The sequence below is a fragment of the Etheostoma spectabile genome, chromosome 21 (genome assembly GCF_008692095.1).
Source record: "Etheostoma spectabile isolate EspeVRDwgs_2016 chromosome 21, UIUC_Espe_1.0, whole genome shotgun sequence".
Lineage (NCBI taxonomy): Eukaryota > Metazoa > Chordata > Actinopteri > Perciformes > Percidae > Etheostoma > Etheostoma spectabile.
The window spans coordinates 21,119,213-21,131,165 of record NC_045753.1 but is presented as its reverse complement, the minus strand read 5'-3'; the positions used below and the strand labels follow the sequence as shown (position 1 = coordinate 21,131,165).

The 11,953-nt window shown below is 42.1% G+C and overlaps 1 long non-coding RNA gene across 1 annotated transcript in view; it reads right to left on the bottom strand.

Annotated features, from left to right (window-relative positions):
* Positions 1-1,718: 1,718 nt before the first annotated feature.
* The window catches only part of LOC116671693 (uncharacterized), a 23,929-nt gene continuing 13,694 nt past the window's right edge, over positions 1,719-11,953 (bottom strand). Inside the window, exon 2 of the long non-coding RNA XR_004327330.1 lies at positions 1,719-2,188. This is a non-coding gene — a long non-coding RNA (uncharacterized LOC116671693). The remainder of the gene's footprint in view (positions 2,189-11,953) is intronic.

The window sequence follows — 11,953 nt, the reverse complement described above, 5'->3', positions numbered from 1 at the left end:
GAGGGGCGTACTACAATGGAACGATCATGATGGAGGACATTTGCTTCTAATTGACCTCCACCCTCTCGACTGGGCCCCCCAGTCAGGCGTGGCCCGTCACCCTGAGTAACCCCACGCATCCCAGAGTGGTGAATAGGAGCACTCTCCCTCCTTCCATTGACACACACAGCCTTGTACCATTGGCCTGAGAAGCACGAGAGAGAGGCTGTTTTTGGTGTCTGAACTCAACCAACCATCAAACCGCTCACAGCTGGGACCTAGAACCATGACCTAGGACCAGAACTCTGAGGAAAACTCCCGACGTCAGATATGTTGGTGGTGGTGGCAATAAAGGCGTAGCACTTCACTTGCTCAAATGTGCTGAAGGGTTGAAAGGTTTCCATTCAATAATTTCAAAGCTTTGGGTGCGGTCTTATCGGCAAAGACAGTTCAGATGACCATGCAGAAAACAAAGAGAGGCACTTGATATGATATGCTATGACTTAAAAAGTTAAATTCATGGTCCTATTTTCCACAATCAGTTAACCTGATGTCAAACAACTCAGTGGAATTGGCCATTTATTTGGTTTCCAAATGAGACAGGCCACCACTTCAAAGAGAGTGATTACTGCTGCCAAGCATGCATGAAATCACAAGACATATTTCCAGTTGCGCCAAAATTATTTCAAGCACCGCATTTTAGAAGTTAGACCTTTCCTGATGGCTCGAGAACAAGGCTGCACATGCACATGTATTTCACACAACAATACAGGCAGCAATGCACATACTTGAACACACACACACACACACACACACACACACACACACACACCACAGCTCAGACAGCCAGACTGCCCTAGCACCCCCCCCTTTCTCTGTGTTTGTGAAGCAAAGACTCAAAGTGGAGAAGAACGAAGGGTGTGTGTTGTTGAGGGAGGTGGGGTGTGGGGGGGGGGGGGGGGGGGGGATAAGAGAGCGAGAAGACACTGAGAGCAAGCTGGTGATTTGACAGCGTTTTGATGGCCGCGGGCTGGAAACAATTTTGAGGGGGAGATGAATTTAATACAAATTCCTCCCAGCGCAGCCATGTGTCCCGGTCGACCTGAGCTGCCCCAGCACACCTCCCTAGAAACTCACACCGTCTGCCCAACTCCTTCCTCCAAGCTCTTCAGCATATGCTTAGCTGTCACTCACGGCCGCCTGTCACATTCCCCTCACGCTCAATGTGTCCGTGTTTGTGTGCATAAGAAATACGATGTTTGAGGAGTAGAAAATATTCTTGGAGTCAATCATCCCACGGTCGAGAGTGACAGTCGATGGCCCCTGCTGGAGGAATTTAGTTTCCCAGTACCTGAAAGTGTTTTGTCACGGTAGCCTTTGCCATGTAGGTCTAAGAATGGAATCCTGAGGCGGCTCAGCTCCTGACATGAGGTGCTGCGGCTGATCAAATGATATATTGACTTTAAGCAGAGCTCGGCAGTTGGATTGTGGAGTAAAAATAAAACAAGTTGGAGTTGACATTGGGAAAGACGGCCTCATACTGTTTCAACCTGTCTGCCATTAGAGCATCATTTGTTCTCCTTTTGATCAAATAGGTAATTTGCGGTGAGGATTAGACAGATTATACTTAGCAATCATTGTTCCGAAGCAGGGCGGCCAGCTCCAACTTCATCATCCACTCTTAAAAGGATACCCTACACTTTTCTGCACCATTGGCAAGCATGATTGACCACAATTAGGCCAATTACAGGCAATTTTAATGACTGAGACAAATTGATGACAGGGTTTATGAGAGCAGCTGTCCACATTTTCACCTTAATAAACTCATCAGCATGGACATCATCTGAATGAACCAGAGAGGCAGTTGGAAAGGTTGGGGAAGTAGCAGAGTGGAATGTACCATACGTGTGTGGAAGCATAGGCGAGTGCTGGAGTACTTTTTTCTGTGTGAATGCAAGTGTCAGGGTGTGTGTGTGTGTGTGTGTATTTGTGTGTTCGGTTCGGTGTTGAGTCACGTCCAGGGCTGATCTGTAGTCGCCGCTGCTCCAGAGCTGCAGGTGTCCCTGTGCCCCGTCGATTGCGAGCCGCCTCTTTTTCCCAGGAAAATGCTTTCAACCGGAGTTGGGTTACCGCAAAGCAGCACAGACATCTGAGAGATGCCTGGAATGTCCCTCCCTATCAAAGGGGCAGCATTTGGCCATTTTTATATCTGCAATTAAAAAGGGAACAATAAGAGGGAAGAGAGGGAGTGAGTGTGAGGATAGACTGAGGAGAGAGTGAAAGAGGGTTGGAATAGAGGGAAGTGCAGAAGGAATGTCAGCACCTGCTACGGCTACATGCGCTGCCAAAGAAAAAATAGCCGCAAAAAGACTGATGAAGTATGATTCTCCCCCTCCCCCCGTATTATTTTTAATAAAGCCTTTAATAAAAGTGAATGGCCCCTCTTGACCTACACTTTGCATCTGGTTGTAATTGTTGGGGGAAGCACCTTGCCAAGTTCAGAGACAGAGAAGGGCCCACAGACCGGTAAAGGTAAACGTGTCTCCTATACAAGATCTTACTCTGTGGCTCCTGTAGTTTAAAAAAAAGCCTCAATGCCACAATCTTTCACTTTGTTAGAAAAAAGTCACAACTGCGGCAGAACTAGTATCCGTGGAGCCTCTTTTTAGCTCACTGTTTGTGTTTTCAGGCCAAAACTTGGTTCACTCTTACCATTCTCAGTGTCTTTTTACAGCAGACAGCTGTTAAAAGCTCAATCAAATCCACTGTACACAACCTGTCATACAACAAACAGCAGACAGACAAATTTAGCGACCGGCTGGTGAACTAAGTGGAGCAATTAGCAACGGCACCTTACCACCACGTAATGCAATGTTCAAGACGTTGTGGTCACATTATATTATCCCCAGGAGTTGATAGAGACCGAAATAGAGCAAATAGCTGTGAATATTGGACTTACATTCATTTGGTGGACACAAACATGACTCCAAATGAATGATGATGCTCCCAATCTGCTGGATGTGAAAACAGCTTTGCGATCTGTGAGCTAACAAGTTCACCATATCAACTTAAAAGATGATAACATGTCAGAGCCGCTTGTTGCCTCTGCCCCAAGTGGCCCAAATAATAAGTCATTGCAGGTTTAAGCTTCATCCTTTTCTTGAAGCTATAGTGCGTAGTTTCTGTTGCCCCCATGAGGAATTCTAAGTAATATCAGCAAAACTGTGAGCGTGTCCACATGATACAAGCCTTCCGTGATCGCGCACTGCTTCTTCCTTCCAGCCAGTTCCAAGTAGCCAAGGAGGACACAAAAAAAAAAAAATGATGGACTTTTCAGAAGAGGTAATTATCTTCTATTAGTTTCTGTGCGGGAAAGTCACCGGACGCCACAATCTTATAAGTACAGAGAGAGTTGTGTGGAGCTAATAGTCTTAGTTAGCTTTGTAGCAACTCATTTGGCAACAACTTGAATGCAATGGACGTTCATTAATATCAAGAAGTTACGCACTAAAGCTTTAACAGAGGAAAGAAGGACAACTCACACAACAATGATCATCGTAAAGAAGATGGCCCAAGTTGTTCTCACTTGGAATTGAGAAAACCATCATACGTTTAATGGAGTTTCAAAATTCTTCAGTGTCTTTGAAATCTCTGTGCATTCAATATTTCCCTTGACATGTGCTTGTTTTTATGGGCCAGTCTAAACACCACCCAGAATGAGGCACACAACATTCACATTAGGATTTTTGAGGCTTGTAAAAATGGGTGTTCATTGCTTTTTCTTTCTCTGAGCCACCTGTGCACACTGACTTTGCTTTAATCTTTTAGTTTGTGAAATAGAAACTGTAATTTTTTTTTTAACAAAATAGAACAGAGTTTTTACAAAATGTTCTCTTGGATTTCCCCCAATCACTCTCTTAATGGAGATTTCAATTTTGATCCATGAAATACAATTTTCGTGGTTGGCAGAGTGGTGGAACTCAGTTGATCCTTTGAGTTGGGTGTGACTGTGTTTGGCAAAGCTTAACGAGTCACTTAACTTTTTTATTTTTTATTTTTCTTCTTCATACTCTGTCTAATTCCTTTGCATGCTCTTTCTGACGCACCCTCCCACTTTGGCTTCCCCTCTCTCTCTGTGACTTGGGGAGCTTTCAGTCGGTACATTGCGTGCGACAGTAGTGCTACAGGCTGTGAAGGCACAGTCCAGGAGCAATAACATAGCTGGTGCAACGTAGAGGTGTGTATCTGTGTTTTTAAATCTCTCAGTCTATATACATATGTGCGCTTAAAAGACTTCACCATCTGGCAAATGCCACCATAGATCCAGCAGCTTCACCCATGACACAGACTTCCATCGCCAGCTCCAACAGGCAGCTGTGTTCTGGCGCCCCATAAACAGAATTCCTGCCTGATTTTACAGTTCTTTCCTTTTCCCAGTTCCCTTCAACGAAATGTGGATTAGAAGTTGTGCCCTGTAGGGTTTGAGCTGGAAAGCATCCCGAGACATCAAGTGATTTGATCAGTGCTACTATTCAAATATAAGACATTAACAGCAAACTTGTTCCGTTAACCTGTTAAATGCAGGTGGCAAGTGAGCGTCACAATCCAAAAAAGAGAAGACGTATTCCATCTGTGGGCACGCTGCTTGTGAAAACATCCGTATCGTGAGAGCAGGTGCTACGCCAACCTCTCTGTTTACACTGACTGAACCGCTATCATTAAATACTGGTGTTAGTAATCTGACAAGCACACCTCTTATTGTTTATTTTATTTATTGTTTTTAACATAGAAATTTGTCCACATGACCTGAAAGTCCCTTAACAATCAATCTGGTGAACATGGTGTTCTGGGGAAAGAGATTGATTGGCTGGTGACCTGCTGTGATGCTACAGAGGTGGCTTTTTATTGGAGGGTTTTGGGGGGGGGAGGCAGGAAGTCCCTTTGGACGCTATAAAGCTTGCTCATATAAAGGGGTAATCCCCAGATAATTATAGGTGGGCTGCTGATACAGACTCCGACTGCCACTTCCCAAGGTTAACCCCCCTAACCAAACTCCCCTGCCTCCAACCATGGATGATAAAAGACTAATAGGCTGAGGCTAACGCACGTTATTGCCAGCAGTTTCTTTCCTTACTATGATGGCAGAAACTGAGCCTTAACAGGTGTTTTCCCCATCTGTTTCTGATTATACATAATCTTAACAAAGTGCAGGTAAAGCCCTAACATCAGGACAGGCAAATGTATATTGGAGAAAACTCCACTTTTGGGGTTATAAAAAGGCTTCAGCGTATTGGACATCGACTTTGTACTTGTGGTTTGACCCAGAGGCTGTAGATACAGTTTCCACAGCCAGTGGTTTAACCTCTGCCACTAATGGTAGCGTTTCTCCTGCATTCTCTCATTCCAGACATGCTGACATGGTCACGGCTAGAGTTACAAACCATCCGGCATAAAACAACACAGTTGGCCGATAATTAAAAGGAAAAAAACCTGACGTTACTTAATAAATTAATACAGAATGTGGTTTATTTTGCCAAGTTGAAAAAAACTGAGAAAAAGCCCAGTTTAATTATTGACTTGAGTTTCCTCAGCAGATCACGAGAGAAAAGAATAAATAACAGATTGAAAGATAGAGATGAAAAACAGACAGGCTGTGTGTGTGTGTGTGTGTGTGTGTGTATGTCTTAAGGGTCTGTGTTTTAAGTGTGTCTCCAGCTGTAGTTGCATTTAAAATTTTGACAAAACCATCCAAACCAAAATAGCAAATAAAATGTTCTCTACCAAAGATTGCATTATATCCTCTGTAAAGCTAATTCAGTGTTACTGTTTCTACATTTACTAAGAGAGAATCTCTGATTGGTTATTCGGTTAAAGGCAAATACCCTTTCCTCCTGTTTATTCAATTTTTCTTGATATGACTCATTCCCAGAGATTAATTGTTTGTCAAAGAATATGGCTACTACTGTACTGTTTTTTCCTAGAATTTTTCTGTTGATGACATTTTACTTTTTGTAAGCGCATGGCACTTTGTTGGACAAGCTGCTTACTGAGTTCTTCTTCTGTTTTTTGAATTATTGAAAAAGCTCCGTTGCGTCTTCCAAATGTATAGAACACATAACATCCTGGGAAAGACCTGCATTGGTTTCAGCTTTCTTTAGCTGGCCATACCCTGTACCAAACCTTACTCAAGTGTTATATATCTGAAGATATAAGAGTTAACTCTTGTTGTTGTCTTAGCTTCTCTCTGAACGTTGATTTACAGATGATAGCAGTGTGGGCGTAGGTCTGCGACCATTCCTTAAAAATACAGAGAACACAGAAAACTAGACAAATATATGGCTTTACTGCTCCCCTACGTATGCAAACAATGCTAATTACAATACAGCATTTCACATATTACATACATTTTACTCATCATCTGATAAAAAAAAAGAAGTCTTTGACATGTACTTTTTGGCAAGTTCATATGGAAACCATGGATGATGGGTGGAAACAGAGTGCACAATAACTGCAATGTAACCTTGAAAAAATGATATTCAGTAACAGCTTGTTCCATATGCAAAACAAATTGAGGAAAGGAGGGGGGTCATTTGTGGGAGCACGGTATTCCCTAAAAACACTGGAGGCCAAGTGAAATTGAGCTTAATTCCCTGGAATGCCACTTCCATGTTGGTAAAAATAAAGCTTATTGTGATAGTGGGGGTTCAGCCCCCAGGTAGAGTAATGAAAAGAAAACTGGCAGAGCTCCCAATGGGAAAAGCTCACCTTCCACCCTGCTGGCCATGAGCTACATTCATATGGATGCATACCTACAGGAGGGGAGTGTGTGTGTTCCTACGTGCATGTTTGTATGCACGTTTATGTGAGCATAGGTTGTTCAGAATGTTAAGCTGAACACAAACATGCAATTATCCAGTGTCGGTGGAAGGAAAAGCTATAAAGGGAAAGTGAATGAGGGGTTTGGAACCACAACAGATATTTAAGTGAATGTGCAGGTGTGTGGCGGTGAAAGGTGACAGGCGCTGAATCCCAGATAAGAAATTCTAAAATGAATGTACACCGGGAACTGAGTAATCAGTAAGAACACACAGCAGTCAAGAACTAGAGAAGGCAAGACGTTGAGTGTGCATGACCAGGTGATAAGTTAGCTGCGTATGTGTGGGATGTGTAACAGCCACAAAGCAAGACAGGCAGACCGGCTGGAGGCTTTACGAGTCGGCTCAGGTGTGCCTCTCTGAAGGGCCTTTACAAGCCTGAGGATGCATTTAATGAGACTGGCTGGGTTGGACATATGCACACTTTTGCATATGCAGACAGCAGCTATGTTTCCATCCACACATTTTTATCTGAATTAAGTGATATTGAATGAAACATGCCTTACGGAAACAGTAAAATTTGATGAAATTTTATGAATAGCGATTCAAAGAAAAAACGTTTGGTCTCATCGGATTTTATCTGGATCGATTTACGGCTTATGCGATCAACGCTGATGGAAACGTTATTTGCCGAATAAATAATGAATTGCAATTAAGTTTTTGGTCATTTTATGGTTGCAACCCGCCACAACATGAAGAAGTAGAAGTTTTACTTCATTTCCACCCAGTATTATACCCACCCCTCTGTTTGCACACATGGCGGGTGTCAACAAAGACAGATAAAAGTGGACGGACAAGGAGACAAGAGACTTTTTGAATTTAATTTATCAGGAACTCGTGAAAGAAATGGCCAACAAAGGTTAGGACAAGCCGTGGGACGTCCTCCGGACCATATGGAAGGCACTCAAACAGCGAGACATGTCTAAAAAAAAAAAAAAAGAGTCTCGCAGCGGTGCTGGAGGGAAAATAAAAGGCAAGTTGCATCTGCATTGTCATAGCGATGTGTTGATAGTGTTGTTGTTTTCTTATTGTAGCTTGATATGTCGCTATCAGCTGGTACATAAGCACTGCAACTTGTGCAATATTGATCATATGTTGGTAGACGGCGCAGTCCACTTTGTCTAGAAAAACTTTGTTCGCAAATGTTTCCTTGAATGTCGTGTGATTCAGTGCGAAAATGAATGGAAACACCTTAAAATTTCTTCTTTCTTAAAATATACCAATTTGATCGCTAAAACAGCACGTGAAGTCATCACGAATAGGTTTTCATTCGATTTAAAGCCGTTGGATGGAAACACAATTTCACCAACTTTATTCGCATGAGTTTTTTTTTTACCAAACTTCAGATAATTTGAATGACAAGTGGAGGAAAACTTAGCTATAGATATACAAAACAATTCTATTAGATAATATATATTTTAGTCGCGACTAATTGCAAAACTCAGAGATTAGTCACATTCATCACAGCCACATATTTCCTCACAGGCTGAATGAGCTAAGCTTTGTGCTAAGCTAAGCAGCTTATATATAAAAGCATACAGACATGGGTGTGGTAATGATCTTCTCATCTAACTCTTGCCAATGATGTAAGTGTATTTCCCAACTTTTTTAAACTATTCCACTAAATTATCTTTTTATTAATTGTGTGTACAGCCCCTAATGGTAGGGTTACAACTGGATTACGACGTAACTGAGCAGGATTGACGCAACAACATGCATTAACCGGTTAAAGCGGAACTATTTTACTTTTAGCACATTGTGTTGCTCACTAAAACAAACTATAGGAAATGTGCCAGTGTTGTGGCGGAAAACCAGCTGTTAATCCAATTCAGGCTATGCAAAATATGGAAAATATGCAAGATAACTCTATTACAACTGGGCTCATGCTGTTCATTTCCATATGTATGAAAATATTACTTAATACTATTGTAACTAAAAGAAAATATGGCACTTAATTCACTGTTATTGTAGACATAAGTCTGACACATCAATACTTAGGCCTAAATCTAGGTGAGTGAGTGAGCACTACGTATATAAAAGACGAGTGTAATTATGATACAAATTCACCAACATCATAAATAAATTAAAAAAAAGTTAAAAGGGTTTCAAATCGCTATCATGACAAAAAGGAATTACAGTTTACTTTTCGACATGAGCTCTGTTTCCACAACAAGTCTCTTCTATTTCACCTGGATGAGATCCATCCCTGATGCTTTCAGTTTGAGCTAATTATGAATGCCGTGCAGAGCTTTGTTTGTTAAACGGATCCAACATTCACTCACTGCTTAATTGAATGAACTTTGGTTTACAGGTTGAGTCAGACTAAGGTCTGATAGAGAAGCACCAAGAAAAGTTTTTACATTGGGAATATACTGTAGTTGCACTGAACTCCTTTGGTTGGTGTCTTTTAGTATTTGTGTGTATTGTAGATCAATTTCACTTTTCTAAACATTTTAAGGACTTCTCGGCATAAAAATACATTGCAGCGTGTTTGTACAATTTGTTCCAAAAAAACATTAAAAATACATTAAATGATTTAAAATTGTAGGTTTTCTTAGAAATAATACTGATATGTAGAAGGTTGCTGTGATCCAAACTGTGGTCAGCCCAGTGCATCAGGATTCAGTGCATCCTGATTGGTCGGCTGACTCTCTGCATGCTGCCTGGGCTGCAGCAGCAGCAGCTGTGCTCTCTTCACCTTCAACATCATCTAACATTATGCTAACATTGCCACAACATAATACAACAGCCGGTGGCTGAAGCTAAGCAGACAGACAGGCCCAGGGTGTATAGGAATGCAGGCTTTCTCTATGTTTGTACTGCTGCAGCTGGGATTGGCCACAGGTATGCATGAGGCTGTGAGGTGGAACACTCAGAGTGGGCGGAGGTCCGTGCCATCTGCAGCACCGACTGCACGCTCTACCGTGGGAGAATGGCTGGAGGATAGAAATAGCGGCTGGCACGGTGGTAAAAGATGTCAAGACAAATAGACAGAAGGAGAAAGTGAAGGGAATCCTTGTGCTACACCAAGGCTGAATGGATGGAGGCTGGAAGGCAGCTGTTAGGGATGGAGGCTAGCTTTAGGGGTTTGCAGACCACATTAGTGACTGAATTTTTTGTGTTGACAGTAACACTAAAACTTTCATTTGGACAAGTACTGACTGGGTCATATTTACGTATGTACAATCTAATCGTAAGGTGATGAAGTTGGGAAATGTGCCTCTTAAATCAAACATGCAATAAATAGAGTCTTTTGGCCACTGGTGGCAGCAGAAACAAAGTTTGATCACAACATGCCGTATCATCACCTTCGAAATTAATATGATGAACTTGTTGGCAACTAGACAACACTCTCTCTGTAGCAGTGACGGACTGGTAATCTGGAATTTGGGCAGATGCCAGAGGGGCTGCGGGCTCTCGTGGTCAGTTTGGGCCGGCCGAACAATCAGAGAGCAGCATGACCGTCACAGCCACGCGGCCCGTTAATTGTAAACGGCGGCCCATGTCATTTCTCTTGGCTCCTTTTCAAGCATCAATAATAGTTTTCATTGGCCCACTCTGAGAAAAAGAGAGAGAAATTTGAGAGAGCACTGTTGGCTGATGGTGAAAAATGCTGCAAACTGACTGATTTGTTTAAAATCAAGTGCAGCTTCAGCTAGCACTAGTGCTAACACTGCATCACTAATGTTAGCAACACACCTGAGCAAGCACACCAGGGAGAAAGACAGGACAGTGGAGAATATGAGGAAGAGGAAGAACAAAATGAGCAAGAGGAAGATGAAGAGATAGACATGGATAATGAATCTATGGAACTAACCAACACAGAACAACAAGCCTGCTGTCTGTCTGAATGTGGACTACCAGAAGCAACAGAGATGGAGACCAATGCTGCAGGAAGGGGTGTAGCAACAGGTCGCCTACAGTCAGTGTGGCTGCTTCAGAAGATCATGTCAACCAAGTTCTATCTGTGAGTTGCACAACCCCGCCCCCTCAATGGAAAAAGTCATTAACACAAAGCATTGAAATGTCTGGTGAATGGAATATTTATGGTCACAATATTTTTTTTTTTAAATGAGGTTTTTAAATTACATTTTGTTTTGCCAACATAAAGTAAATTACAAGGACATTTAAGTAATTAAACTGCAAGTGACTTCTTAAACTATGTGAGTCCTGACTCATCCATCCATCCATCCATCCATCCATCCATCCCCACCTCCACCATTCAACATTATCATTTACTATTTGCAGTGAGTGTCTCACCACCTGATTGATTTAAATCCACTATTCACTCCTTTTTACGCTCTGTTTTGGTCCTGTCCGCTAATCCAACCCATGGTAACGTTTCATTGATTAGCGGGGGCAGGGAATACGACACGCTGAACCCATCCGTCAGCCCAACCTACCTCCTTATGTGGAATTTGACAGTCACCTTATTTCGAAGTTGGAAACTTTCCATGGGAATTAACAAGAATTAACGGGAATTCATGGGAATAAATTGGATATTTTTTTATTATTGCTTGTCATAATATTGTTGGTCTATAACAGGGAACTTAAATGTAGGAAAAACCCATCTTGCAGCATAATCTTGGTTAAAACAACCTGATTTAATGCAACTTCAGTCGAATGTCCTCCTTATATATTTGAGATTCAATGACATGCATGCAGTAATCAGCATAGGCTACTACTTGTCAACATTTAGTTTTTAAAATACGGGAGTTTACAGGAAAGTACGGGAAAATTCCCCAGCTTAACTTTCCATGGAAAGTTTCTGGAAATTCACCGGAAAATGTCCGCCCCTTTGCAACCCTAATCCTAACTGCTGCTTGAACAAACAACTTATGGTAGCGTTTTCAGGGGAGGACAGTTAGTGTACAGTGGGCTTTTAGCGCTTTTCACTGTTTTAGGCCCCATGCTTTTGTGAAGGATAAAAGCGGAGCTGACTTTAACAACAGTAGCCTGCATATCACTTTCTTAAAATCCTTTTCCATTTTGATAAATTCTTCAGTCTAGCCACCGTTCTTCTTGAAAAGAGCTCACCTCTCAGGTATAAAAGTGAGAGCTTCACACACATGTAACTTTCCATCTTTTGGGTGGGGGGG